Source organism: Lissotriton vulgaris, chromosome 5, assembly GCF_964263255.1.
Source record: "Lissotriton vulgaris chromosome 5, aLisVul1.2, whole genome shotgun sequence".
Classification (NCBI taxonomy): Eukaryota; Metazoa; Chordata; class Amphibia; order Caudata; family Salamandridae; genus Lissotriton; species Lissotriton vulgaris.
In genome coordinates this window covers 56236459-56262178 of record NC_141693.1, presented here as the reverse complement: position 1 = coordinate 56262178, position 25720 = coordinate 56236459, and the positions used below count along the sequence as shown (strand labels likewise).

Sequence of the window (25720 nt, the reverse complement as noted above, 5' to 3'; positions counted from 1 at the left end):
CCTGCCTGAGATGCGGTTTTCTTCTCCAGGTGGTCCCGGGTCCGTCTTGTCGTCCCGTTGCCGAATTTGGAGCGATTGGGTGCCGTTGAAGTGACGGATAATTATTAGCTCGCCGGAGCTGCCGGGAGACACGTCCTAATCGGCCATGTTGTTGGCCACACCTGATCGACTCCATCTTGAGCCATCTCCAGGCTGGCTTTAGACCTAAGACCAGCACCATAGATCAGGTCTTCCGGTTTATTATCTTATACTGGCGCACTGTGGTTTTGGAGAAAGGTACCTTATATGCCGTCTTTGTTGATCTAAGGGCGGCTTTTGACCTGGTTCCCCGTAAGAAATTGTGCCGAGTCCTGGAGGAGCTAGGGATGGCCCCTGAGTTGTTGAGTCTGATTGTTCGCTTACATGAGGACACATTCGCTCGGGTTCGGTGGGGACGCCAGGGAGAGGTTACGGAACCCTTCCCTGTCGATCGGGGAGTGAGGCAAGGTTGCGTTATGGCGCCTACCTTGTTCTCGCTCTTTGTGAACGGGGTGGCGGACTTCCTCTCCTTGGTCCCGACCGATGCCCCTGTGATGAATGGCGAGCGTGTCCCGATCCTCATGTTCGCTGACGACACCCTAATAATCTCAAAAACGCCAAGTGGGCTTCAATGTGCCCTTAGGCGCTTTGAAGTTTTTTGCTCGGACCGGGGCCTTGAAATATATACAGCGAAAACAAAGTTTATGGTCCTTACTGACCGAAAGCCCCTTGGGTCTGCTAAACCCTTTAGAGGGAATATATATTTGAATAAATCCCCGCTAGAGCGGGTGGACGCCTTTACTTATATGGAGGTAACTCTCCAGAGAGATCTTGGATGGACTAGCCAATTAGACCTAGCAGTCCTAAAACATCACCAGCAGGCAGGTATTCTTCTCAAAAGGTTAAACTCCTCAGTATCAAAACCCATGAGCCCATTATTAGAGATATACGGAATGAAGGTGCTAAGTTCTGCCCTTTACGGAGCAGAACTTTGGGGGTTTGAAAATCTAAGAAATTTGACGCTAGCGGAAAATGAATTTTTGAGAAAAGCCACTAGCGTTCTGGACCTTGGGAAAAAACCTGTCCAAGATCTTGCTTCCCTACGTCCGTTACTTTACTGGCGTAGGATATGGACCACAGAAGAATTACAGCATTATGCGGGGGTCTAAAGGAAATAATTGCCAAAGACTCCTTCCATAAAATATACTGGCTGAGGGCCATTAGGTCTTTGTTATTCAGCCTGGGAATGGGGGAACTTTGGGACGACCCTGAAAATGCCGTATTCCCCTCCAAAAAAATTCTGAAGGCAAAGTATTGGGAGATGGTTAATCTAAAAGCATGTATAAAGGATCTTTCTTTACATCTAACAGGTCGTTTTCTGGAATTTAAGGCTCAACCGAAGCTGGAATTATATTGGGATGCCATAGAGAAGCAGTATGACCGTAAACTCTATTTCCAACTTAGAGTAGGCTCCCTTCCAACAAGGTAATTTACAGCAAAATGGGCAGGAGAAAACGACAATGATAAATGCCCTAGGTGCACGGACGAACAAGAGTCTATAAGCCATCTTCTCTTTTTTTGTCCCCTTTATGTTGCTCCTAGATCGATCTGGGTGAAACCTATTTGTAAATTAATTGGAACCCGCAGACATGAAGAGGCATTAAGAATTCTTTGTACAGACCCTAGCCCCCAGATTGCTATAGCTGTGGCCAAGTTTTTAAAAATGGGCATGGGTAATTCGGGCAAAACAATTAGGGCAGTGAAATGAGAATTTAATATCTTTCTACCTAATTTAGCTGTAAATATAGGGGATGTATCAGTTAATTGAGCTTTGTGTAACATTACCCTGGACTCTAGAAATGATGAGTTTAATAATTTTTATGAATTTAAGTATTTACGACATTCGACTGAAGTCCATTGTAGTTTAATTACTTTTTAAATATTTATTGTATACATTTTAATGGTATTTTATATATTGGGAAATGTGTATTTTATGTTCTGCTTTTATGACTTAATTGTCAAATAAAGTTTATTACAAATGTATGGCACGCATGTAATGCCCGGGACCCTGATTATGAATTATTACATGGGACGAATTGAGAAAGCAGTCTTTTTCAGCCTTTGGAACATTAAGTAAAACAGAAAATACAGGAAGAAATTGTTTCCTAATTATTTTCGAGCTGTCAATAAGGTTCTAAAACAAATATAACAAACAGACGCAGAAATTATTGCCACGTTCAAAATAACATGGAGGATTTTATACAAATACATATTTAGGAGACCGCTCCTGGCACTTACAGAATCTGAGAACAAAATCACATCGCTGGTATTTTAGCCGAGAAAGGAGGGAACCCTCGAGGCAGAGCACAGACAGCAGAGGGGGCAGTGCTCTGCTCTGTGACTGTAACATGAGCCCTGAAATCCCAGCGCAGCCAGAAAGGGACAGACGCACAGACACACCCACTGCACACAGAGAGGGACAGACACACCCACTGTACACTGAGAGAGGGGCAGACGCACAGACACACCCACTGCACACAGAGAGGGACAGACGCACAGACACACCCACTGTACACTGAGAGAGGGGCAGACGCACAGACACACCCACTGCACACAGAGAGGGGCAGACGCACAATCACACCCACTGCACACAGAGAGGGACAGACGCACAGACACACCCACTGCACACAGAGAGGGGCAGACGCACAGACACACCCACTGCACGCAGAGAAGGACAGACACACCCACTGTACACTGAGAGAGGGGCAGACGCACAGACACACCCACTGCACACAGGGAGGGGCAGACGCAAAGACACGCCCACTTCACACAGAGAGGGACAGACGCACAGACACACCCACTGTACACTGAGAGAGGGGCAGACGCACAGACACACCCACTGCACACAGAAAGGGGCAGACGCACAGACACACCCACTGCACGCAGAGAGGGACAGACACACACACTGTACACTGAGAGAGGGGCAGACGCACAGACACACCCACTGCACACAGAGAGGGGCAGACGCACAGACACACCCACTGCACACAGAGAAGGACAGACACACCCACTGTACACTGAGAGAGGGGCAGACGCACAGACACACCCACTGCACACAGAGAGGGGCAGACGCACAGACACACCCACTGCACGCAGAGAGGGACAGACGCACAGACACACCCACTGTACACTGAGAGAGGGGCAGACGCACAGACACACCCACTGCACACAGGGAGGCGCAGACGCAAAGACACGCCCACTTCACAAAGAGAAACCGAAACTTACCTTCACTTCCTGCATTTCTGAATCATGGCGGCGGCAGCTCAGCTCGGGAGCCTCAAGGAAGAGGCCACGTGTTCCATCTGTTTGGGATATTTTACTGATCCGGTGACTATTGATTGTGGACACAACTTCTGCCGCTCCTGCATCACCCAGAGCTGGGAGGGGAGAGATAGAAACTTCCCCTGTCCACAGTGCAGGGAAATATCTCGTAGAAAAAAACTCCGACCCAACAGGCAACTGGGGAACATGGTGGACATTGCAAAACAGCTTCACCTGCCCCCCGTGAAGCCCCCGGAGGAGAATCTGTGTGAGAAACACGAAGAGAAACTGAGGCTGTTCTGTGCAGAGGATCAGAGGATGATATGCTTGGTCTGCCGGGAGTCCAAGGAGCATAAAACTCACTCTGCAAGTCCTGTGGAGGAGGCTGCAGAGGAGCACAAGGTACGTCTGTGAGCATTCAGGAAACACAAAGTCGCTTGGTGAGCCGCACCAAGGGGCAGTCGAAGAGCACAAGCTGTGTGTGAGAGTGTTCAGAGATCAGGAGTCACCCTTTTTATAGGGTGGCCAGATGGCTCCATGTCACTGGCACAACACTTTTACATTCCTGGATTCTGCTTTTACATATCATTTATATCTAGAGTGTCGAAGCAATAGGGTCAAGTAAAATGAACCAAGACTACAACTCCCAGAATGTCCTGATTAGTTCAATCAAAAATTACAGAAATGGAAATGTTTGTCCCGGAGGCATGGAGTCATCTGGTCAGCCTACCTGTGTTATGCCATTCGGGAGGCTGCAGAAGAGAACAGGGTGTGTCTGTGGGTGTTTATGGATTATAATGCATCTGTGGGCCCCAAAGAGAATTCTGGGCAAGCAGTGTATGTGGGTGTTCACGATTCACAATTGAAGACAGTGTAAGTTTTACAGAGGAAGAAGCTGCAGAGGAGCACAAGGCGTGTCTGTGGACGATCACGATTCACAATTGAATAAACTTGTTAAGTCTTTAAGAGGATACAATTTATATTTTGAGAGTGTTATGTGTCCCTAGAGAAGGCTGCTGAAAATTACAAGGTATGGTGTTTAGGGATTGTAAGTGCATGCACTCTGTCAGGCCTATATAAGAACTTGCAAAAGAGCACACAGTGTGTCTGTCAGAGCGCTGGGATCATGGGCCGTATACTGTGAGCCACAGAGACAGCTGCAGAGGATCAGAGGCGTGTGTGTGGGTGTTTTAGGATCTTACATTATACTCAAAGGATTCCATGTAGCACTGCAGTGTGAGTTTTCGGTGTCCGAAGACTTGATGAGACAATACAGGGTATAGCACACGGACTCACAGGATCATGGAACACAGCAGAAGAGCTGCAGCGATGCAGGGTGCAGCACACCGGGTCACGCGGGCTTTTGCGCAGATGACTCGCTAGACTTCCATCGTCATTGGGCACAGGGTGAAGATCTCCTGTAGCTTTGCATGAAGCTCGCTTGCTTTGGTGACCCTCACAGGATGAATGACCGTCGGGCTGGGGCTCCTGGTCTTGGGATGTTCAGAGTGTTCAACCTCCTCACCTCAAGGTGCTGAGCACTGCACTGGCTCGGGGTGATCAGGACAACCCCCCCCATAAAGATCACCATACACTTAAAAGGGGTCAAATTATATCCTGTCCTAGGATAGTTCGCTCCAATCCAACTGTCCAATAAGATTCATAGTTACCCCCAGACCTTTGGAAGGAACCAGTGAACTTGAGAGTGAACCACACACAATCCCTCCTTCCATCAGGATCGATATTCAAGGCAAACATCCTTGGCCTTAAAAACATTGTAGTGGAGGGAATGAGGGTGTGTGAGGAGCAGGGAATGGCGGGGAGGCTACAAAGAGAAGGGGGACTGTAGGCGCTGACTAACCAAAACTGATACACCCTACAACAGAAAGCGTTTCACACACACCGAGGCCCCCATCACCACACACGGGTGCCTCACTTCTCATGGTCCCAAGCACTGCATCCTATAGACCTGGGCCTGAAGGTACCTGAGCCTTACAGCACTGTGAGGCCCTGCTCATGATAATACAGCGCTATACACATCTGTGTCACTGGTAAACAGACAAAATATCGACTACAAAATATCGAATGGACATAATATCGGGTACAAAATATAGACTGGACAGAATATCGAATGGACAGAATATAGACATCAAAAATATCGTTTTGAAGGTAAGTAATGTAATATCGAATTTTAAAATATAGATAGTCAAAATATCGAAGTACATAATATAGGTTAAGAAAAATATTGAACTTTTAATATCAAATTTTTTATAGTGTATTTTATGTGTTAAAAGTGTTTATTTATGTTATAATGTAATTTAATTAATGAATTTAATGTTGTTTAAATTTTGCGTAATTTAATACTCTAGCGGATTGTGGGTTTATAGGGGAATAGGGTGGGAAGTAATTTAATTATAATTAATTAAATATGTAAATTTATTGGTATTTGTTTATAATTAATTGTTAATTAATTTTTATTTTGTAATTAATTACATTTTAATTGCCAATTAATTTTATTTAATTGATTATTGATAATGTTAATTTAACTAATTTAATTTCTGTAGCGGGTTGTGGGTTTATAGGGGAGTAGGGTGGGAAGTAATTTAATTATAATTAATTAAATATGTTAATTTATGTAGTGTAATTTAATTTTAAATAATTAAATATGTACATTTATTTATTGGTATTTGTTTATAATTAATTGTTAAATTATTTTTATTTGGTAATTAATTAAATTTTAATTGCCATTTAATTTAATTGATTAATTGACAATTAGGTTAATTTAAGTAATTTAATTTCTGTAGCGGGTTGTGGGTTCATAGGGGAATAGGGTGGGAAGTAATTTAATTATAACTAATTACATATGTTAATTTTTTGTGTATTTATTAGATTTTAATTGTTAAGTAACTGTTTAATTACTAATTCATTGTTAATTTGTAATTTAATTAGTATTAATAGATAACTAATTGTTAGACGGACCGGGAGGGTCGGCCGAGGATAAAGGGAGAGGTCTCCGGGGAGAGCCGTCTCCAGCGATCGTACAGACAAGTAACTTCCCCCCCACAGACGTACACCACACAAGGATAAGGTTCAACAATACTTTATAAGCAATTCTTTAAGTACGGTAAAATGGTACAAGGAGGTCTGGACTCAGGGGTCCCCTCGGTTCTGGTCTCTGGATTGGGAAAAGGGTAGCGGGACAGTCTTGTTACCAATCAGGTAGATGAAATAGCTCACAATCCTCGAGCTCGGCGTTCTAGATGATCGGGCCGCGGCGGAGCCAGCAGGTCCCGATGAAGGTGGTGATTACAAACGGTCCGCGGCCACGACAGCAGGTCCCGACGACGATGAAGGTTTCAGAAGGTTGCGACAGCGCCAGCAGGCAGGACTATAGTTCGTAAGGCAGGGCTACGGCAGCGCCAGTAGTCCGTCAAGGATGAGTTCTTCGCTGCGTCTCTCGACTCCAGGATACAACTGCCTTCCTGCTCTGGAGCTGCCCCAGTTATAGGTCCGGCGCCCTTTGATGTCCGGACCCTCGCACTTGGAGGTCGGGAGGTCCGGGATGAGGGAGTCCAGACACCCAGCAGGGGGGTGGAGCCAGCGCCTGGGGGAGCTGGGGGCGATCGGCACCTGGCGGGGGAGAGCTATCGACACCTCTTTCTCCCATTGACCTGCCAAGTAGTCCGCTCACCTCCTGGGTGGATGGTGGTGCCGGGATGTCGGGGCCTGGCCAGGCCCAGGGTTAGGGTCGATCGGAGGCCAAGCGGCCTCGTGGTGCTGTGTCCAAGATGGCGCCCAGGCCGGGCGAGAGGGCCGGTAGGGAATCGGGCCCATGAGGTGGAGATGTTCAGGGGCAGGGGTCCCATAGGAGACGGGAAACGGGTGGTTGTTGCGTGTAACACCTGAGGAGCCGGGCTCGGGCCTGGTCGTGCGGGGAGGGAGCAAGCCCTTCATGTGGCCTGTCCAACACTAATTGTAATGATTAAATTAAAATAGTTTTTGTAAATAATTAATTATTATATTATTTTAACCACTTCGCTGCTCATGACGAGCTCAGCTCGTCATGCAGCCCACTGGTCGTGTGCTCATGACGAGCTCAGCTCGTCATGAACAATGGGATTCTGCATTCCTCAGCACACAGCGGGAGAATGCCCCGCATGCATGTGGTTGAAGTGTTAATTACTTTTAATTAATTTTTTATAGATATTAATATATATATATATATATATATATATATATATATATATTTAAATAATATATGAAGTATCTACTTTCCCTACTGTTGCACTCACTGGAGTGGGAATAGTAATTTTTACCCCTACGCTATAGTCAAGTCAAAAAATTTGTATAGCGCGCTACATACCCAGAGGGTCTCAAGGCGCTTGAAGAAGGGTGGGGAGTTATTTGTCGAAAATCCATGTTTCGACAAATAACTCCCCACCCTTCTTCAAGCGCCTTGAGACCCTCTGGGTATGTAGCGCGCTATTACAAATTTTTTGACGCTTTCCCTACTGTTGCACTCTCTGGAGTGGGAATAGTAAGTTTTACCCCTACGCTATCCAACGCTTTCTCTACTGTTGCACTCTCTGGAGTGGGAATAGTAAGTTTTACTTCTACGCTATCCAACGCTTTCCCTACTGTTGCACTCTGGAGTGGGAATAGTAAGTTTTACCCCTACGCTATCCAACGCTTTCCCTACTGTTGCACTCTCTGGAGTGGGAATAGTAAGTTTTACCCCTAAGCTATCCAACCCTTTCCCTACTGTTGCACTCTCTGGAGTGGGAATAGTAATTTTTACCCCTACGCTATCCAACGCTTTCCCTACTGTGGCACTCTCTGGAGTGGGAATAGTAATTTTACACTTCCGCTATCCTACGGTAATAATATTGGATATTTTTTAATTATATTATGTTACTATATATATAGGTCTTAACAAATATGATTGTAAATTTTTTTTAATAACTTTAATTAATTATTTAATTATTATAATGTACTTTAAGTATTTTTAAGTATATTTTAGTAAATAATTTTTAATATTAATTTAATTTAACATTGTTTTTAATAAAGTCGATATTTTTACAAACTATATTTTTGTAAACAATATATTTTAGTACTTACCTGTTTGTAGATACAAAGTCGATATTCTGTCTGCCGATATTTTGTCGCCGATATTTTTGGTAGTCGATATTATGTCCCTCGATATTATGTCAGTGATCCGTGTCACTACATGCATGCTGCACATACATACAGATGGCGCCCAGATATGACATACTACACAGAGTAAGAAGGTGGTGTCAGTCACTCTCCTCTGATTTTGAGGAGACATCTACCCACACTACTATACTCATCCGCCACAAGCCTTTAGTAGTGTCATGGGCTGGTCATTGAAGGGGGATCCACTCAAGTTAAAAGCAGGACCTCTCTGGGTGGACCACAGTCTCGTACTCTGCTGGAGAGTAAAGCACTTGTCAGGGGGCTTGTGGTCCGGGTCTCCTCCTGCACGAGAAGATATCCTGGGCCAGGATAGTAAAACGAAAACAGTTTGTCACAGGGATCCTATTCCAAAACCTTTGACCCTACTGTTCATGCTCTCAATCTGACTGCTGCCCACCTGCCATACTCCATGCTTGGGGTCTGTGCCTGCTGTCCTGCTCTGCCTGTTCCTGGCTCCAGACTCTGCATCAGCATGTTGACTGCTCTCTCACTAATCCTGCCTGCATGAGGTTGGTGGCTGATCCCTGTTGCAGACCCGGTAAAGGGCTGGTGTCTGCTCTCTTGTTCTAGCAGCTTGCTTCTCACAGACCCCCTTATGAGTGTGTTGCCTGTTTTCTGCTGCAGACCCTGTAAGAGGCTGGTGTCTGATTCCTGCTTCAGGCCTTGTAAAGGAATAGAACCTGCTCTGTTGCAGACTCTCTGCAGGCAACTGCCTGACTCCTGTCATAGACCCTGAAAGGGCTTGATCTCTGCTCTCTCTCTCTCTGGGTGCCTTTTTCTTGTCTTCTATTCTGTACGGTGTCTACTGTCTGTTTTTTCTCACAGACCCTGTATGAGGCTGGCACCTGCTGTCATGCGGTGCCTGTCTTTTCTCTGTCGGAGATCGTGTATGAGGCTGGTGCCCACTCTCTTAATATGTCTGTTCTCCATCACAGAACCTGTAAGAGGCTAGTACCTGCTCCCTTCCTGTGACTGTTCTCCGTCACAGACTGTGTCAACATTTGGTGCCCGCTCTCTCGTTTTGGTTGTGTGTTCTCTGTTGTAGACCCTGACTGGGGTTGGGGCCTGCACTCTTCCTGTGTCTGTTTTCTGTCACAGACCCTGCCTGGGGTTGGGGCCTGCACTCTTCCTGTGTCTGTTTTCCATCACAGACCCTGCCTGGGGTTGGGGCCTGCACTCTTCCTGTGTCTGTTTTCTGTCACAGACCCTGCCTGGGGTTGGGGCCTGCACTCTTCCTGTGTCTGTTTACTGTCACAGACTGTGATAATTTCTTTTGATGTCTGTTCTTTAACAGCCCCTGCATGTGTGTGGCACCTGTATAGGACACCCTCCAGACGTGGTTAATCAGCCAAGGGGGTCTGGATGTAACCTATTTAAGAACAATATGTGTATGTGTGGTCAGAATTTACAATCAGGACATCTGTTACTGGTACGGACAGCCTTAATATATATGGGCGGTACTTGCAGGCTGGATACAGAGCGTAAACTGAGGGGATGGCCCCTGGGAAGATGCAGTTGTTGGGGAATGTCAATGGTGGGCTGTCGGATCAGGGATAGTGCTCGTTGGAGAGATGGGCATTGAAGGATCGTGTCAATGAACACATACGAGCAATCAAGCAGAATGACATGAGGTACCCCATTGAGGAACATCCACACAATTGCCCAGTGTCCGAAAAAAAGTTTTAATTTATTGGTATACAACATGTAAAACCTGACCCACAAGGTGGTAATAGGGAGCTGAAACTACGCAGGCATGAGGCGAGGTGGATGATGCGTCTGAGGGCCGCAGAGGACGGCCTAAACTTTGATAAGGAACTGCAATATTTTTCTAGGTGACTAATCTCATAATTCCCAGGATGGCTATACTAGTGGAACATCTGGCAGTCACATATTAAATATGGACGGAGTTAGAGGAATACTTGTTGATATTACACCCTCCAACTGACACTTTATAATGACAAGTAATGTCAATATTGAGGAATCAGGCCATAACATTATTTTACCCTAGCCTTAATGTAGGATGGTCCTGCATATGCCTGCTTCTCTTCTGTCTTGTAATCTTGTTGTCTTTTAGTGAGAGCTGTCACGGAGTAGAACACTACATTTATATTATAAGTGCTTACTATCGGCTTTGACCTGACTTTGACTATTGGCTTTGACATGGCCTCATGTCATCTTGCTCTGACTTTACTTTGCTTCACGGCAGTGCTTACTATTGGCTTTGACATGGCCTCATGTCATCTGGCTTTCTGACTTTGCCTTACTTCTGCGTGCACAGCAGTGCTTGCGATTCATATCCAAGGTCTTTCTGCTTCTCATTTGTTTTTCGCACCTCACCGACCAGAGTGAACTGGATATTATCTGTAGAATGTGCAACTCTGCCTCGAAGTTAAAATACAGAGGCTTGGCCAGCCACTGTCTTGGCCTTGACGCAGACTGGTACCAGCCAGCTCGTTTTTTTCCAATGAGAAAGGGGCAGGGTTTTCTAGAAGCTTCGTCCCATGTTGAATACTGGTATTAAAGCTGGGAGCTTTCGTGGGGCAGGTGGAAGTTCATCACAGAATAGTATTGCTGTGGATTGGTGCTGGAACTTGGGTCCCGACTGAACTCCTTCCTGGGCTGTTGAAAAGGACTTTCTACAGCTAGAGTTGGCAAGGATGTTGCAGAATCAGTCGGTGAGGTGTTCCTAACTACACTCTCTCTTTCTCTCTCTTGTATATATTTTCTATTCTTTGCTACCTGTGTACATATTGCATTCTATTTCAATCGTTTATTTTAATTACTTACTTGATATATGGGAGTCTGCCTGTCTTTGTAAAAGGTTGCATTAATAAACTTGTATATGGTATTTTACCTATATTTGGGTGTGTTCTCTTTACTCGCCTTAAGGAAGTGCTGGGTCTTGCCTTGCCTTTTAGGGGCGTTGGGTTAGGGTGTGTTTTCATTACATTTTGGCGTCCCTTTCACAGGATTCTAATGTTGAATTTTAAAGGGGAAAATGCTTTCTAAAATGTCTTCAGACTCCTAGATGTCAATTAAGGTATTTCAGAGAGAGCTGGTCTCTCTCAATGAAGGAAAGCAATTTGGTATTTCAGACCGCAACAGTTTTGTCATCTTGAATATATTGTTTAGCATGTATCAAAAATTTGAGCATTCAGAACAAGAATGTAGTGAGCTGAAAAAAGAGTTGGCTGATGTTCAACTTGAAAATACGTTTTTGAAAACAGAATCAAACATGTGCCAGGTTTCGAATTTGTTTGCTTTGACCAGCGATGAGTCATATGTGAAAAATGTGAAATTGGAGAACGTGCCAGTTAATCTGCAGGCTTCACAGATGGTCTTAATTAATTCTATTGAGGATGTTACTCAGCCAAAAAGGAATGTGCAGGAAAATTAACAGACCAGTTTTTTTGATTGGTCCCACGTATAAATCAGACATGGCAGTGAACGATGAAGTTTGCTCTACATGGAAAAAGGCTATTTTGGAAAAAGAAATGCAGCAATGTGCTTTTGACTCTGCACAGCAGACTGCACAATGTCTTTAAAATGTGGGCAATTCAGAAAAGAGACAGTGAATTTGATGTGCTAGTTCAGGAGCAGTCTGAGATTTTTAGTTATTGTGAAGAACAGGGGAAGAAAGGTATGCTTTTAAAGTTGTGGACTGTAACATTTCTTAACGCTGAACAAATACAGATGCTTTTCTGTTTTTGCGCTTTGAAAGCCACTGGGCAAATGATATTTGGACACAATGTGATTTATCAGTGGGAGAAAGCCACTGTTATAAAGTGGCATATACAGACAGAGACTGCAGGTTTGCATAAACCGTTTGCGCAAGTCTCAATAGAAACTCCATGGGTGGAGTTTGAGACACAGAATTCCCCAGTAAAGTGGCAGGTTGTACTGCAAAGCGCAGCTACTGTGCATGATAGAACATTTAATTTCCTTACAGATGAAAAGGCTAAAATCTTGGAGACAAAGGTGGTGACACCCGATTCAGATTTAGTGTGCATAACTAAATACGAGCACCTAGGAGATAAAGACCCTACAAACAGATGAGCAGAAAAGGAAGGGATCCATATCCCCCTAGATTTACTCAGAACTATGATTGCTATGCGTCAGGATGCACAAGTGCAGACCCAGTTAGACAGAATTCTGAAGCATTTGCAGAGCAAGGGATGGGAAATAAATCCTGCCAAATTTAAAAGGACCCTCTCAAAGTGTGAAGTTGTTGGGTATTCAGTTGCATCAGGGACACAGAGAGCTGGTGCCCCAAGTGAAACAAAAGATCAGAGAATTTGTAGTGCCCCGAAACAGAAAGGAAGCTGAGAGGTTCATTGATTTGTTTGACTTTTGGAGAGAGCACATACCTCACTTGAGTCAGATTTTGGCCCCTTTGTACAAAGATACGCAAAAGAAAAATGCATTTGAGTGGGGAGAGCAACAACAGATTGCATTTGAATTAGCAAAAGAGGCTATACAGCACGCTTTGGATTTGTGGCCACTACGGGAGGGGGATGTTGAGCTGAATGTGACAATACAAGAACCATATGCCAATTGGAGTTTGTGGCAGAAGCAGGGAAGAATGAAAGTAACTTTAGGGTCTGGACAAAGAAACTGCCAGATGCTGGAGAGTGGTACACTTCCTTTGAAAAATAGTTGCTTGCATGCTATTTGGCTCTAGTGGATACTGAGTAATTGTCCCTAGGGCATAATGTGATTTTGAGACCTGAAATTCCAATAATACAGTGGGTGAAGAGTTCCCCCAAGACTCCCAGAATTGAACATGCGCAGGAAGCTAGCACAATTAAATGGGAGTGGTATATACAGGATAGGGCCCAAAGACACCGCAATGTTGCATGAGCAAGTGGCGCAGGTGCTAATGGAAGAGATAGAGGTGTTGCATGATGTACTTGAAATACAGTAGTCCCCGGTAAAGAGGGGTAAGCCATTTAGCGAATTGTCTGTGGAGGACAAGAAGCATGTGTGGTTTATTGATGGTGCAGCGAGGTATGTAGGGGCTAAGAGGCACTGGAAGGCAGTGTCATACAATCCTGTGACCAAGAAATTGTTGACCACTACTGGAGAAGGAAAGAGTAGTCAGTTTGCAGAACTATATGCTGTGTATCAGGCTTTGAAACAAGAATTTCCAGGAACATGTCCTATTTACACTGATTCATGGGCCACTGCCAATTTATTTTTATTTATTTTTATTTATTTTATATGCTTATATAGCGCCTGAATAGACCCCCAAAGGGGTATCTCCGCGCTTTGCCATACAAAAGAACCGACTACTATGCACGAACAGTACTAGTGGGTGGTGGGAAGGGAATGAATTAAATGCTGGAAAAAAGGTAGGTTTTCAGGGCTTTTCGAAAAGACAGGTGGTCAGTGCTAAGCTTTAGTGCGAGGGGGAGAGTGTTCCAAAGAACAGGCCCTGCGTATGCCAACGCCTTGCCTCCTTGGCGAGTTTTTTTAATTTTTGGAACCTTAAGGAGCTGGAGATTGCTCGATCGTAGTGAGCGGCCAGGAACATAAGGAAGGAAGGCTGTGGAGAGAAATTTCGGGCCTTTCCCCATCAGACACTTGTGAATTGTACACAAGATTTTAAATTTGGTCCGCAGTCACACTGGCAACCAGTGAAGTTCCATCAGTAGTGGCCGGGAGGGAGTCCTGGAAGGAGCCATCATGACTAACCTCGCGGCCGTATTCTGGACCACCTGTAGTTTGTTAAAATGGCCTTCGTTAGCTGATAAAAGAAGGCCATTACAGTAGTCCAATCTACTAACGACCAGAGCCTGGACCAAGGTCTTTCTGTGGTGATCTGGGAGGAAAGGAAAGACCCTTCTCAGCAGAGAGATAACCCCGAAACAGGTACCAGCAACCTGGTTGACGTGATCTTTGAAGGTCAGTGACTGATCAAATAGCACTCCCAGATTTCTTATAGTCTGTTTAGGAATAGGGGCAGGTCCTAGTTCAAGAGGCCACGACTCATTGGACCATAGTGTCACTGCTTCCCCATAAAGTACAACCTCTGTTTTGGTCACGTTGCATTGTAAGCAGTTGTTGGCCATCGATTTGGAAACTGCCCTCATCCCTTCTGCAAAAGTTCTTTGTAAAGCAGGAGAGAAGGTCTTAAAGGGGAACAGAAGTTGGGTGTCATCGGCGTAGGTCACCGGTATAAACCCAAAAGATCTCACCAAGTCAGCCAGGGGGGCCACGTACACATTAAACAATGTGGGGCTAAGGCAAGAGCCCTGTGGCACTCCCCTGGTGAGCTCCCTAGCGATGGATTTATGGGGGCCCAATCTGACTTCTTGAGAGCGGCCGGAGAGAAAGCTCTCCATCCAGGACAGGGCCATGCCTCCCAATCCTATCTCTCTAAGACGGCAGAGAAGCAAATCGTGAGACACAGTATCGAAGGCAGCGGATAAGTCCAATAGCACCAGAATCATCGACCCTCCACTATCAAGCGTCATCCTGATGTTATTGGTGACAGCCAGTAGGGCGGATTCGGTGCTATGGTTAGGCCTAAAACCAGATTGTGAAGGATCTAGGCCATCCGCTGTCTCGATATAGTTGGAAAAGTGGGTGTTCACGTGCTTCTCTGTTAATTTGCCGATGTAAGGCAAGAGAGAGATAGGTCGGAGGTTAGATAGATCCGTCCAGGGTAGGGTCGCCTTCTTCCGGATTGGGTTTACTACCGCAGTCTTCCATTCCATGGGGACTTGGCCTTAGGCCAGGGAGGTGTTGATAACTGCCTGGATTGAGGGGCCTAAGATGGAAATCAAAGGGGACATCATTTGGCAGGAAGAAGTGATGCCAATGGGTTAGCAACTTGGCTTCCCACGTGGCATGCTCATAATTGAATGATAAATGCAAAGGAAGTGCGGAGCAAGGAATTGTGGAAAGAGATTTGGACCATGCTGACACAAAGTACAGTTACCATGTATTTGATTAAAACTGATTTTGCAGTGTCCTGTTTGTCAGCATGCCCGAAATAGATCAGTCCCACAGACAGTGAGAGGTCAGCTAGGTAGAGGAAAGTTACCAGAGCAGATGGAGTGCTTTGTGCTTCTGCCAATTGATAAGGGGAGCAAATATCCAGCAGTGAGTGGAGAAATAGTCAGGAAGGAGACTGCCCCAGCCCTTCTTACTGTGCAGGGAAAAAGAGAGTTTCACTCCAATACCAAGAGTTCAGAGGCTACAGCATGGGTAGAATTCTCAGACAATTCCCCAGAGCCAGCAGTGAACTGTGCAGACAGTAATTAAAATATTGTGCTTTTAGAAATGCAAAACAGGGACAGGAAAAGCATGCACTTTTTGAAAAACGATTCTTGCAAGAAGAGTGATGCCTGTTTCTTTTCCAGGTCATCATACTGCGACATGTTCGTGTGCTTGGTGCCTGAGACCCGTTATGAGTGGGACCCTTCCCTTCCCTTCCCTTCCTCTCCCCTCCCTTCCCCCTCCCCTCAAGCCTTTAGTGATCCCCGGACGGTGGAAGCTGACGTCCTGTGGCTGAACGGACCAGATGGGGATCTACTTTGCCAAAACCGATAAACTGATTCAGTGGAGATTAGGTTAAATGTGAGGAGACTGTGTGTCTTCCCACTGAAGGACTGTGTGTTTTAAGAGAAAACAGAACAACACAAATGTGCTGCAATTGAAAATGTTTTATAAACATGAAGTTAGAAGTGCGAGAGTGTGTCTTTCACACAGTAAGACTGTTTGTTTAAAAAACAAAAATGTTCCGCATTTGGAGAACATTTTTTTTGAGTTAAAGAGTTGCCTTTGTTTTGTTTTTTTTAGCACAAAATATATATGTTTGACTGCTTCAACAGTAGAAGTTCCAGTATTGACCATTTGAGACATTAGGAGCATTACTGAGTTCATATGCTTTTCAACGTTTTGCTGAATAGAGTCCTGTTGGGAGTTCCAAAGCTTAGCCGCATGAAATGAAAAGCCTTTTCCTCCCCATCTGACTCTTCTTGTCTTGGGGAGACATAACAATCCTGAATTTGCTGACCTAAGGGAAAGTGCTGGTATGTACCGAGGGAAGAGGGGGCTAAGATATGCCGCTCCTCCTCCATACAGAGCTTTATGCACCAAGCAAAGGGCCTTGAAGTCCACTCGTTGTCGAACTGGGAGCCAATGTAGCTGCTTGATACCTCTAGACGTCGGATGATGTTTAGGTAACTCCAGCAATAGTCTAGCAGCCGCATTCTGTAGTGACTGAAGCTTTGAGAACTGTCTTGCACCCACTCCTAGATACAATGCATTACAATAATCGACTCTTGACATAACCAAGGCTCCTACTACTGTTTTCCTAAGCGAGAAAGGAATGAAAGGAAGTATTTTTCGTAGGACTTTCATTGTGTAGAAGCAAGCCGAGGTGACCTGATTGATTTGTGGGACAAGCTTTAAGTCTTTATCTATCAGGAAACCCAAGTTCCTGGCCTTGGACACAGAGACAGGGCAAGTGCCAGCTTTGGGGGGCCAACATAGTTGGCTCCATACTGATTGTTTTTGACCAAACTCAACAACCTCATTTTTTTCGGTGTTGAGTTTTAGAAAATTAGACTTCATCCAAGTCATCAGCGCCGTGAGACAGTTGCGGAGTCGTGCAGCTGTTATGTCAACATTTTGCGTGAGGGACACCACAAGCTGGGTGTCATCTGCGTACGACACTAGCGTCAGACCATGGTCGTTTACTTATCTAGCTAGTGGTGTCACGTACAGGTTGAACATAGTCTGGGGAAGCCTGATCCTTGAGGGACTCCACATGGAAGGTAAAACTCTCTTTTCCTAATCTGTAGGAATTTAAAAAAAACTCTCTTTGGCAAGTCAAACATCTCCTGCAGTTCTGTGAATGAGCATAGCGGATTGTCATTAGATAGATCTCATTGAATCAATACCCTTCTTTTCCACCTTTCCATCACTGAGTCTTGAAAAATAGTAGGCAGTAGGGCAACTGCAGAGACCCGAGTGTAAAAATGTATTCTAAGAATCACCAGTCGTCGCTTAGGCGGAGGCCATATTTTCTAGGCGGCTCTTAATACCTTAAATCTAGTTTTATTGTAATCGCTTTGCTCCAATGTTTTCATAAAGCATCCTTTTGCTTCAATTCCAAGCTCCATCTTAAATATAATTGGATATTCTATGACACAACTCCCCCTTGTTTCTCCAGTCAATAAAACCCCAATATATTGAATCGTACATGCCCAGTAATAAGAGGTAAAATTGGGAAATGACCACCCACCTTGTAATCTTGGCAAGGTCATATATTTAAGAGCCCTTTTAGGCATTTTATACCCCCACAGGAAACTCACACATAGTCTAGTTTCTGCAACCAGAGTTTACTAATCTCCACTGGCATTGTCCTGAAAGAATACATTTTTTTAGGTAAGATTGATATGCCCTGGTCTATTTTACTTTCTTAACCGTGCCCTCTAATCCCATGCCTGTTCCATCTGGTTGGGGCTGGTGCTCATAATCCTGATATGTGTGGCTGGTGCTAGAAATACGAATGTATGACTGGTGCGTACACTCTGGGCACGTGTGGCAGGTACTGTAGTGACCCTTTGTTTTGTAATTAAGACCACACTCTACAGATCTACACTTATTTCTTGCACTCTCATCCCTACAGGTGAAACTTCAAGAGTGGCTGTTTGTCCTGAAGAAAGAGGAGGTATATTTTCTGGAGTCTAAACTCAAGGAAGAGGAACAATATAAAAGCATGTGGGTGAGTGGCTGCAGTGAGTGCTCTGTATATGTCTGTGCCCAGTCCTTTGTGTGGCCTCTTAAAGTTCAAGATACAAAGACACTGATGAGTCACAATACAGGCTGGGTCATGGTCCCCACCAAATAAATATATTTACTGGAGTCACTGCACCTGGATGTTGGGGCTGATATCGGCCAAGGGCTTGTCCTAAAAAAACACAAAATCAAGGATTACTCTTCTGACCTTAAGGTAGATTTTGCATACTCACATGGTGTGTGTTGGAGTATGTGTGCAGTGATGTGGCATTATCTGTACGTACCAGCATGTTTGTGTGTGCATATGTGTGTGTGCATGTTCACTCTTAGGGGTACGTGTCTAAGGGCGCGTCTCTATGTCTTCCTGTTTTTTGAGCATGTATTACTGCTTGTGTGTGTCTGCATATTCATATATACATTTTGAGCCCCTGAGTATACAAATACACATCCTTATCTATATGCATGTGTGTTTTAGGGTTGTGTATGCTTTAGTCTGGATTTATTGGCTGTGAGTTTGTACCTACATAAGTGAATGCCTGCCTATGGGTTTGTATATCACCAGATCTGGTGGCATTTGTGAGTGTGCAAATACATGTGTGCATCTGTGAGTTTGTGATGTGTATGCATAAGTCTGGAGTTATTCATCAGTGACATTTTATATGCATTGGTGTGTGAGTATATAGGTCTGAATGTGTGTGTCTATGAGTCTGTGCATGCATGGACTGAAGATATCCATCTGTGAGTTCGTACAATTTTTGTGTGCGAGTCTGCACATTAATATGTGTGTCTGTATGAGTGTGTACCTCTGTGGATGTGTGTATGTATAGATCTGGAGTTATCTATGCATCCATCATACTGAGCATGCCTCGTGTAAGGCCCTTCCTAACACAAGGGTTTAGCAATTTAATCGTGTTACAGTATTGTATATACATCATCAAACCACAGAACATCCAACAGAGTCCATCTAAGTCATAAAGCAAGCATGGGAGCTCCAACATTGTGTAGATGAGTTTTAACCCACGAATACTTCCTCTAAACCAAATGCCCTCTAATCTTAACACGTTTCAGGACATGTACATTCCCTTCTTCAGGACAAATGCATTTCTAAATCTAGAAATTACTTGGGCACAGCTCAGCTTCAGCCCCTGACCTTGGGCATTCTCTGTTCTGTTCAATCCTCATTGCAAGGATTTCCTGCAACAGTCTAATCGTCAATAGTTTGACGTGTCTTTTTTTATGCCTTCATTAGACCTCTCACAGGGATAGGCCATAGCTGACTGAAATGTCCCAGAATAACTTGTGCACATTTTTTAATTTTATTATTATTTTTTGATTTTTCAGTGGTTTGTACATAGATCCTTGACAATAGTGAGTGCACATAATATCTTTCATACAGGTAGACTTAGAACATTGATGGGGTACAAGGATATAATAGCATTACACATACTATAGAATTGTGGTTCGCTGTCAATGTCCCAGTGGGAACTCAAGATCATATTAATTGTGCAAATCTATTTCCATAAGTATTGTTAACATTAACAAAAACAAGCATTTACAATGCAACGGTTTCGCCTTTGCCAAAGTTAGAGCTGTTGGCATTGTAAATGAAATATCCTCCCTCTGCCCGTGCTCTGTGTGTACACCAGTAAGAGGAGCTGTAAGGGGACGGTCCGGGCAGCCCTGCGAGCTCACACAGCGGGAGCCCAGGAGAGCTGCCCTGGGCAGAGCAAGGAAGAAGCACCGGGCGGGGGGAGACGGAGGGGCCACCCAGACAAGGGACTGAAGGTCATCCTCCTGCAGAGAAGACTGCGCGCGCTCTGCCACCTTGGACTGAGGGGCTGGACGCTCCCACATGACCGGACTAGGGGGCTGTGGACACCCCCTACAGAGCACTAGTAGTTGCTCACACCCACCCAGAAGAGGAGTGGGGGGATGGGCTGCTGACACTTGGGCCTCAGTGGTTTTGAACATCTCAGGGCAAAGCACCGACTCTGCAGGCACAGGGGGCTGGGGCTGTTGACACAGCAGAAGACTGAAAGGTGCTGCTACCTGGACCTGAGGGCTCTCTTTGCCACCACGAAAGAGTTAACTGAGGGGCTGCTGGCTCCTGGGCACCTGGTGCTGAGAGTTCCTGTAGCCCCGGGAGCTCAGCAGAGGACTGAGGAAACCCTGAGGTACCTGCGCCCGAGGGCAACAGCCACGCACCTGCGTCTCTGTGCTGCCGGCTGTCCTCGCCATACCCCGAGGAGCTGGCACAGGACTGCTGACACCTGGGAGAAGGCTGGAGACACCTGGGCCGAGGGCTGGAGGTAGCGTTGGAAGTCTCCTGAAACCTTGGACTAAGGGTTTCCTGACACCTGTGACCAGCGCTTCTTATAACGGATGGACTGTTGGCGGCCTCAGGCTGACTGAAGGGCTGTACCATCCCTGTGGGGGGGGGGTCTTCTTAATCGAGGGTCTGTGGATCCCCTGTGACTCAGAGAAGACCAGGGTGCTGCTGTCACCCAGAGGGAAGGCTGATCCTAATTGACGGGCCCCTGACAACCCAGAATCGAGAAACTGCTGCCACCTGTAGAGAGCGAGAGATCGCTGCCACCCGGGGCATGGAGTGTCAGACAGGGCTCCTGCCAGTCCTGCTCTCTGCCCTGGCAGCGTTGGCCGGCTGCCTGGATCTCTTCCAATCAGGTGACTGTGCGGAGAGGCACGCCGCACGCGTCTTCTACCTCAAGGGGTGTGAGAGGGCATGGAGGGTGAGACGAATTAATAATGTACCGAGGGGCCGGTGGCGAGGTGACGTAACATATTATACCCCCTAGAATGCAACTAGCACGACGAGCCTACCCTGCGTTGCTCAATTCAGTTACATTGCATTATTGCATGATATGGTCTGGTATGGTATATGGTACGTATGGAACGGTATGGTGTTTATATAGCGCTGAATTCCTGGCCAGCCTCCGACCAATGGGTAGTTGTTTGCATGTGCGAGACATGTCCCTCGTTAACGCGCCACGTGCCGCCCAGGCCACCTCTGAGCACCTCCTGCAGCAAGAGGTGGCAGTGAGAGACGGAGGCAAGGAGAGGTATGCACTGTGGGGCAGAATAGAAGAGACGGGCGCAGATCTGTGTTTATGACCTGGAAGAGCTGGCACACTACACGACACAACATTTTGGGGAAGGGGGTGGGCAGCAGAACCCCTGAAGGCATTTCGATGCCATACCGGTGTATTATAAATCCTGCAGAGCGTAAAATGTCGTGATGTACCACAGCAATGAGCGCCACACCACACTACCCTAACGCTATACAACGACAGCACATCAAAACATGACATCAGACCAGAACATTGTAACACGATAATATGAAACAAAGCATCATCACATTGAAACAAAACACTGTCATATCAGCACGAAACTACAAACCACCATCACGGCACAGCTTTGTTTATTTTGCATTTATTTAATGGTTTTGTATAGCACACACTGGTAACTTCAGCCGCTGGACACGAAGGGCATGATTCAGAAAGAAGAAAGTAGATATTTCGGTTTAAGAGGGGATGCCTATGGCGGAGGGCTCGGGAAATTGAGACATAGCTAACAGACTATTTCAGACACGGATACATCGCAGACTGAAGCTATGCTCGATGTTAGCAATACCACACGCCTGAAACAGCTGGGTCAGTCGAAAATATCATCTGGGCACGTTCTATCGAAGCTGACGGAAGCCCATGGCGTAGGAACTCGAAAGTTTCAAACCGGCATCCCGGAGCGGCCACGTCCGCTGGTTCAAGACGGCACTGCGGAGCTTCTCAAGTAAGCTACTGCCCGGGCGCCATCTTTGGAGAAGTGACCAAAACAAACCTTTAAAAAAAAAAAAAAAAAAAAAAAAACACCGCCGCATGACGTTCTAAAAGGGTCGGAATGAGAAAAAATCTACGTACGCCCACGAATCTGCTTGGAGAATAACGGACCGATCTCTCTTCCAATGGCTAGCCTCCATTTATGGAGCTAGCCAATGGAAGAGATAGGCGGGACAAAGCCCCGTACTGCTAAACAAAATATTTCGCCTGCGCGAACACTGCTGCGCAGTGGACGCCAGGCGAAACCTAAAAATACCAAGGCCGCATTACTTCGTATTACAGTGTTGACTCGCTACGCTTTTGCCTACCCGAGATAACAATACTGGTAATGTGAGAGAAAATATGTATTTCGTTTGAGTAAACTAGCACAATGCAACACTCTTTGATCTCGGCTTAGAAGGAATGCAGCAGGGGGACAAATACACTAGCAGTGAAATTTCCCATCACCACCATGTGGAGCTGAACAAGATTGCAATTGTCACTTGTCCAAACTGAGAGAACGGGTCAAACTACCTTTGAGAGCAGGGGTGTAGACTTTAATTCAATAATATCTACTTGTTCCTTGGACAGGTCGCTTCATAAATTTACTTGTCCCATAAAAAAAATCCACTTGTCCCTTTGGTGCCAGGTAGTGTGGAGACAAATTATGGCAGCAATCTCATTATATGAGAGCTCTGATAGTAGTCTCTCTGATTTATGCTAGGGCTCATACTATAGAAGGGGATGAATACTAACAATTCATTGATTTTGCTACTTCTCACCACATCTACATACTGGGGCTGGTGGTAGCTGTATGCAAGCTTCAGCTTTAGAATGCACTTTCAGGTATGTGAAACCTACTAACCTGCTTATTTTAGGGGTTTCCACCAGCTCTTGACCAATCTTTTCCCATACCGAGAAAGGCTGTAAATTTACTCTCGACAATTGCAGAAGTAAACATTCTTCCAGGGTTGGAAAAAAAGGAACTGGAGGAAAAGTTAACTTGTAAACTGTGACTGCAGAATTCTACTCTTTCTCAAGGTGGCTATCAGCACAACGTTTTCAGTGCCATGGACTACTGTAAAAAGAACAAATGATGGACAGAATGCTGATCAACGTCAAACATTCGCCCCAGTACAGAGATCTGAGCCTAAATCCTGTGTTTTTTTGCTCCCCATGCCATTCCAGTTAAAACCAAGCTAAATGCAAATCAGTCTTGAACCTGTTTCCAATGGGAACAGTTCAGCCCAAACTGCCAGGCCAGGTCCTCTCTGGACTGGAAACAAGCATCCTGGGACAAGTTTCGGGGCATCACCCCTCATCAGCCAGACTAGCTTGACTCCAGTGGCATGGAGAGCACATGACCCACGTCTAGGCATCCCCGTCCCACTCGGGGTGACAAATGCAAAAAGAACAATTGATGGACAGAATGCTGATCAATGTCAAACATTCACCCAGTGCAGAGATCTGGACCTAAAGCCATCGTTTTTTTTTTGCTCAGACATGGGCCCTGCTCACTTTTCCACTGGATACAAGCTAGCCTTGCTGATAAGTGATGCCCCGAAACCAGTCCCATGATGCTGGTTTCTGGTCCAGGGAGGAACTGCCTTGGTAGTTCGGGCTGGACTGTTCCCATGAGGGACAGGATCAAAACTGATTTGCATATGGCTGGGCCCAAACTGGGGTGGCATGGCGAGCAAAAGAACAATGGATTAAACCCAGATCTTTGTGACTGGGGGTGAATGTTTGCATTGTTAGGCATTCTGTTTATCATTTGTTCCTTTCGCATTTATCGCCGTAAGTGGGAAGGGTATGCCCAGATGTGCTCACTGTGCCACTGGATTCAAGCTATTCTTGCAGATGAAGGGTGATGCCCCCAAAACGGTCCCAGGGTGCTGGTTTCTGGTTCAGGGAGGGCCTGGCTTGGCAGTTTGGGATGTACTGTTCCCACGAGGGACAGGGTCACGACTGATTTGCATATGGTTGGGTCCAAACTGGGGTCGCATGGCGAGCAAAAAAAAATTTGATGGATTAAACCCAGATCTTTGTGACTGGGGTGAATGTTTGCATTGTTCAGCATTCCGTCCATCATTTGTTTCTTTTGCGTTGACTACTATGGCAATGTGTGCTTTTTTAGAGATCCAAAAATATTTTTGCCAATATTTATAATATAGGTGAGGGCCTGGCAGGTCCCACAACAATAACAAATATTATCAAAACCACATCAAAACAACACACATTGAAAAAACTAAAGGCCAATGTCAGGCCTATCTGCTTTGCCAATGATTGTTTATTTTCATGTTTCCCATAATCTTGCTTAACCTGGTTACACTGATATTCCATCATCAATATTTTTGGGAAATAGTAGCATGTATCAAAACATTTTACTAAATGATGCTTCAAAGAAATTGTAGCTAAGATTTAACAGTAGTGTAGCAAAACATTTTTATCCTAAAACATTTAATTTTTAAAACAACGAATCATCAACCTTGCTTTCAAGCTTCTGCAAATATTTGCATCTAATGAGAGAACATTTTGGGAGGCTTTACGTAGTATAGCCTCATGTTAAATTTTGCAAACGTGCACACACATTATTATAATAGAACCACTGTCCGTAGTGCAATCCGAGCTTACATTTCTTTACAGTGCTCACCCTCATAATAAATACTTTGCATTTAGGAACCATAACTACTAGCTCTAACAGCATTAATGCATAGACACAAATATTACCCAAACTGCAAACAATGCCCCTCCCAGATCCATAATGTGATAATGTACACTGACAGCTAAAGGGTTTGTGCTGCAGGGGGTTGTTGGACCTACTTTTCCCCCCGCACAAAATAAACATGAATACATGTTGTCCTGGACCCCAAACACTATGTCCTGGGTGTCAGGCTATAGGAATTCTACATCCCTGGGAGAAGTAGTACTGCTGTTAACAACTTCATGTCATTGCTTATTAAGCCGTAGATAATTGCATAAGCTGCTCTTTTTGTTTTAAGTTAACTACCATTTCATTATGCTTCATTGTTCACTGCAGACCAGGCATGCTATGCACTTTTCCAAAATCAACTTAGAAAAAATATGTCTAAGATCACAAAACTCTGTATGAATAAACACTAGCAATCTGCTGTTTTCATTATAGAGGTATACTTAAAATTGTAGAATTCTGCATTGGTTTTCTAGGGTCTGACTTAGTAGCTGAAGACTGTGCACATTGGGCTGATGCAGCCCAGAATCCAAAAGCACCACTCTACATGTATCTGATCTAGAAGTGCACGAAAATCTCAACACTTCTCCAAAATGGGAACGGCAGGGAAGCAAATCACCTCTAAAGATGTGCTCAGAAACATAACCAAGAACACAAGCATGTTCAAAAGAAGCACTTGCACAAATGCAATTAAGTCTACCCATGCCAGAAACTGAACCACAATTGAAAAACATGCAAAGAAGTCATAACATGCTGTGTGAAGCACCCCGGACAATCGTGACAAAAGCTTGCCGAAGGCAGGCGAGGTTGTTGAAAAGACACGCTAAGCTACGAGGATTCATTTCAATGGAGAAGGGACTAGAGAGGCCCT

At 45.2% G+C, this 25720-nt stretch overlaps 1 pseudogene across 1 annotated transcript in view; it reads left to right on the top strand.

Moving 5' to 3' along the window:
* The first annotated feature begins 3327 nt into the window (after positions 1 to 3327).
* LOC147710138 (E3 ubiquitin-protein ligase TRIM39-like) overlaps positions 3328 to 25720 on the top strand; it is a 241832-nt pseudogene continuing 219439 nt past the window's right edge. The window contains exons 1-2 of the transcript XR_015295578.1: positions 3328 to 3741; positions 18197 to 18292. The product of XR_015295578.1 is annotated as an E3 ubiquitin-protein ligase TRIM39-like (transcript). The remainder of the gene's footprint in view (positions 3742 to 18196; positions 18293 to 25720) is intronic.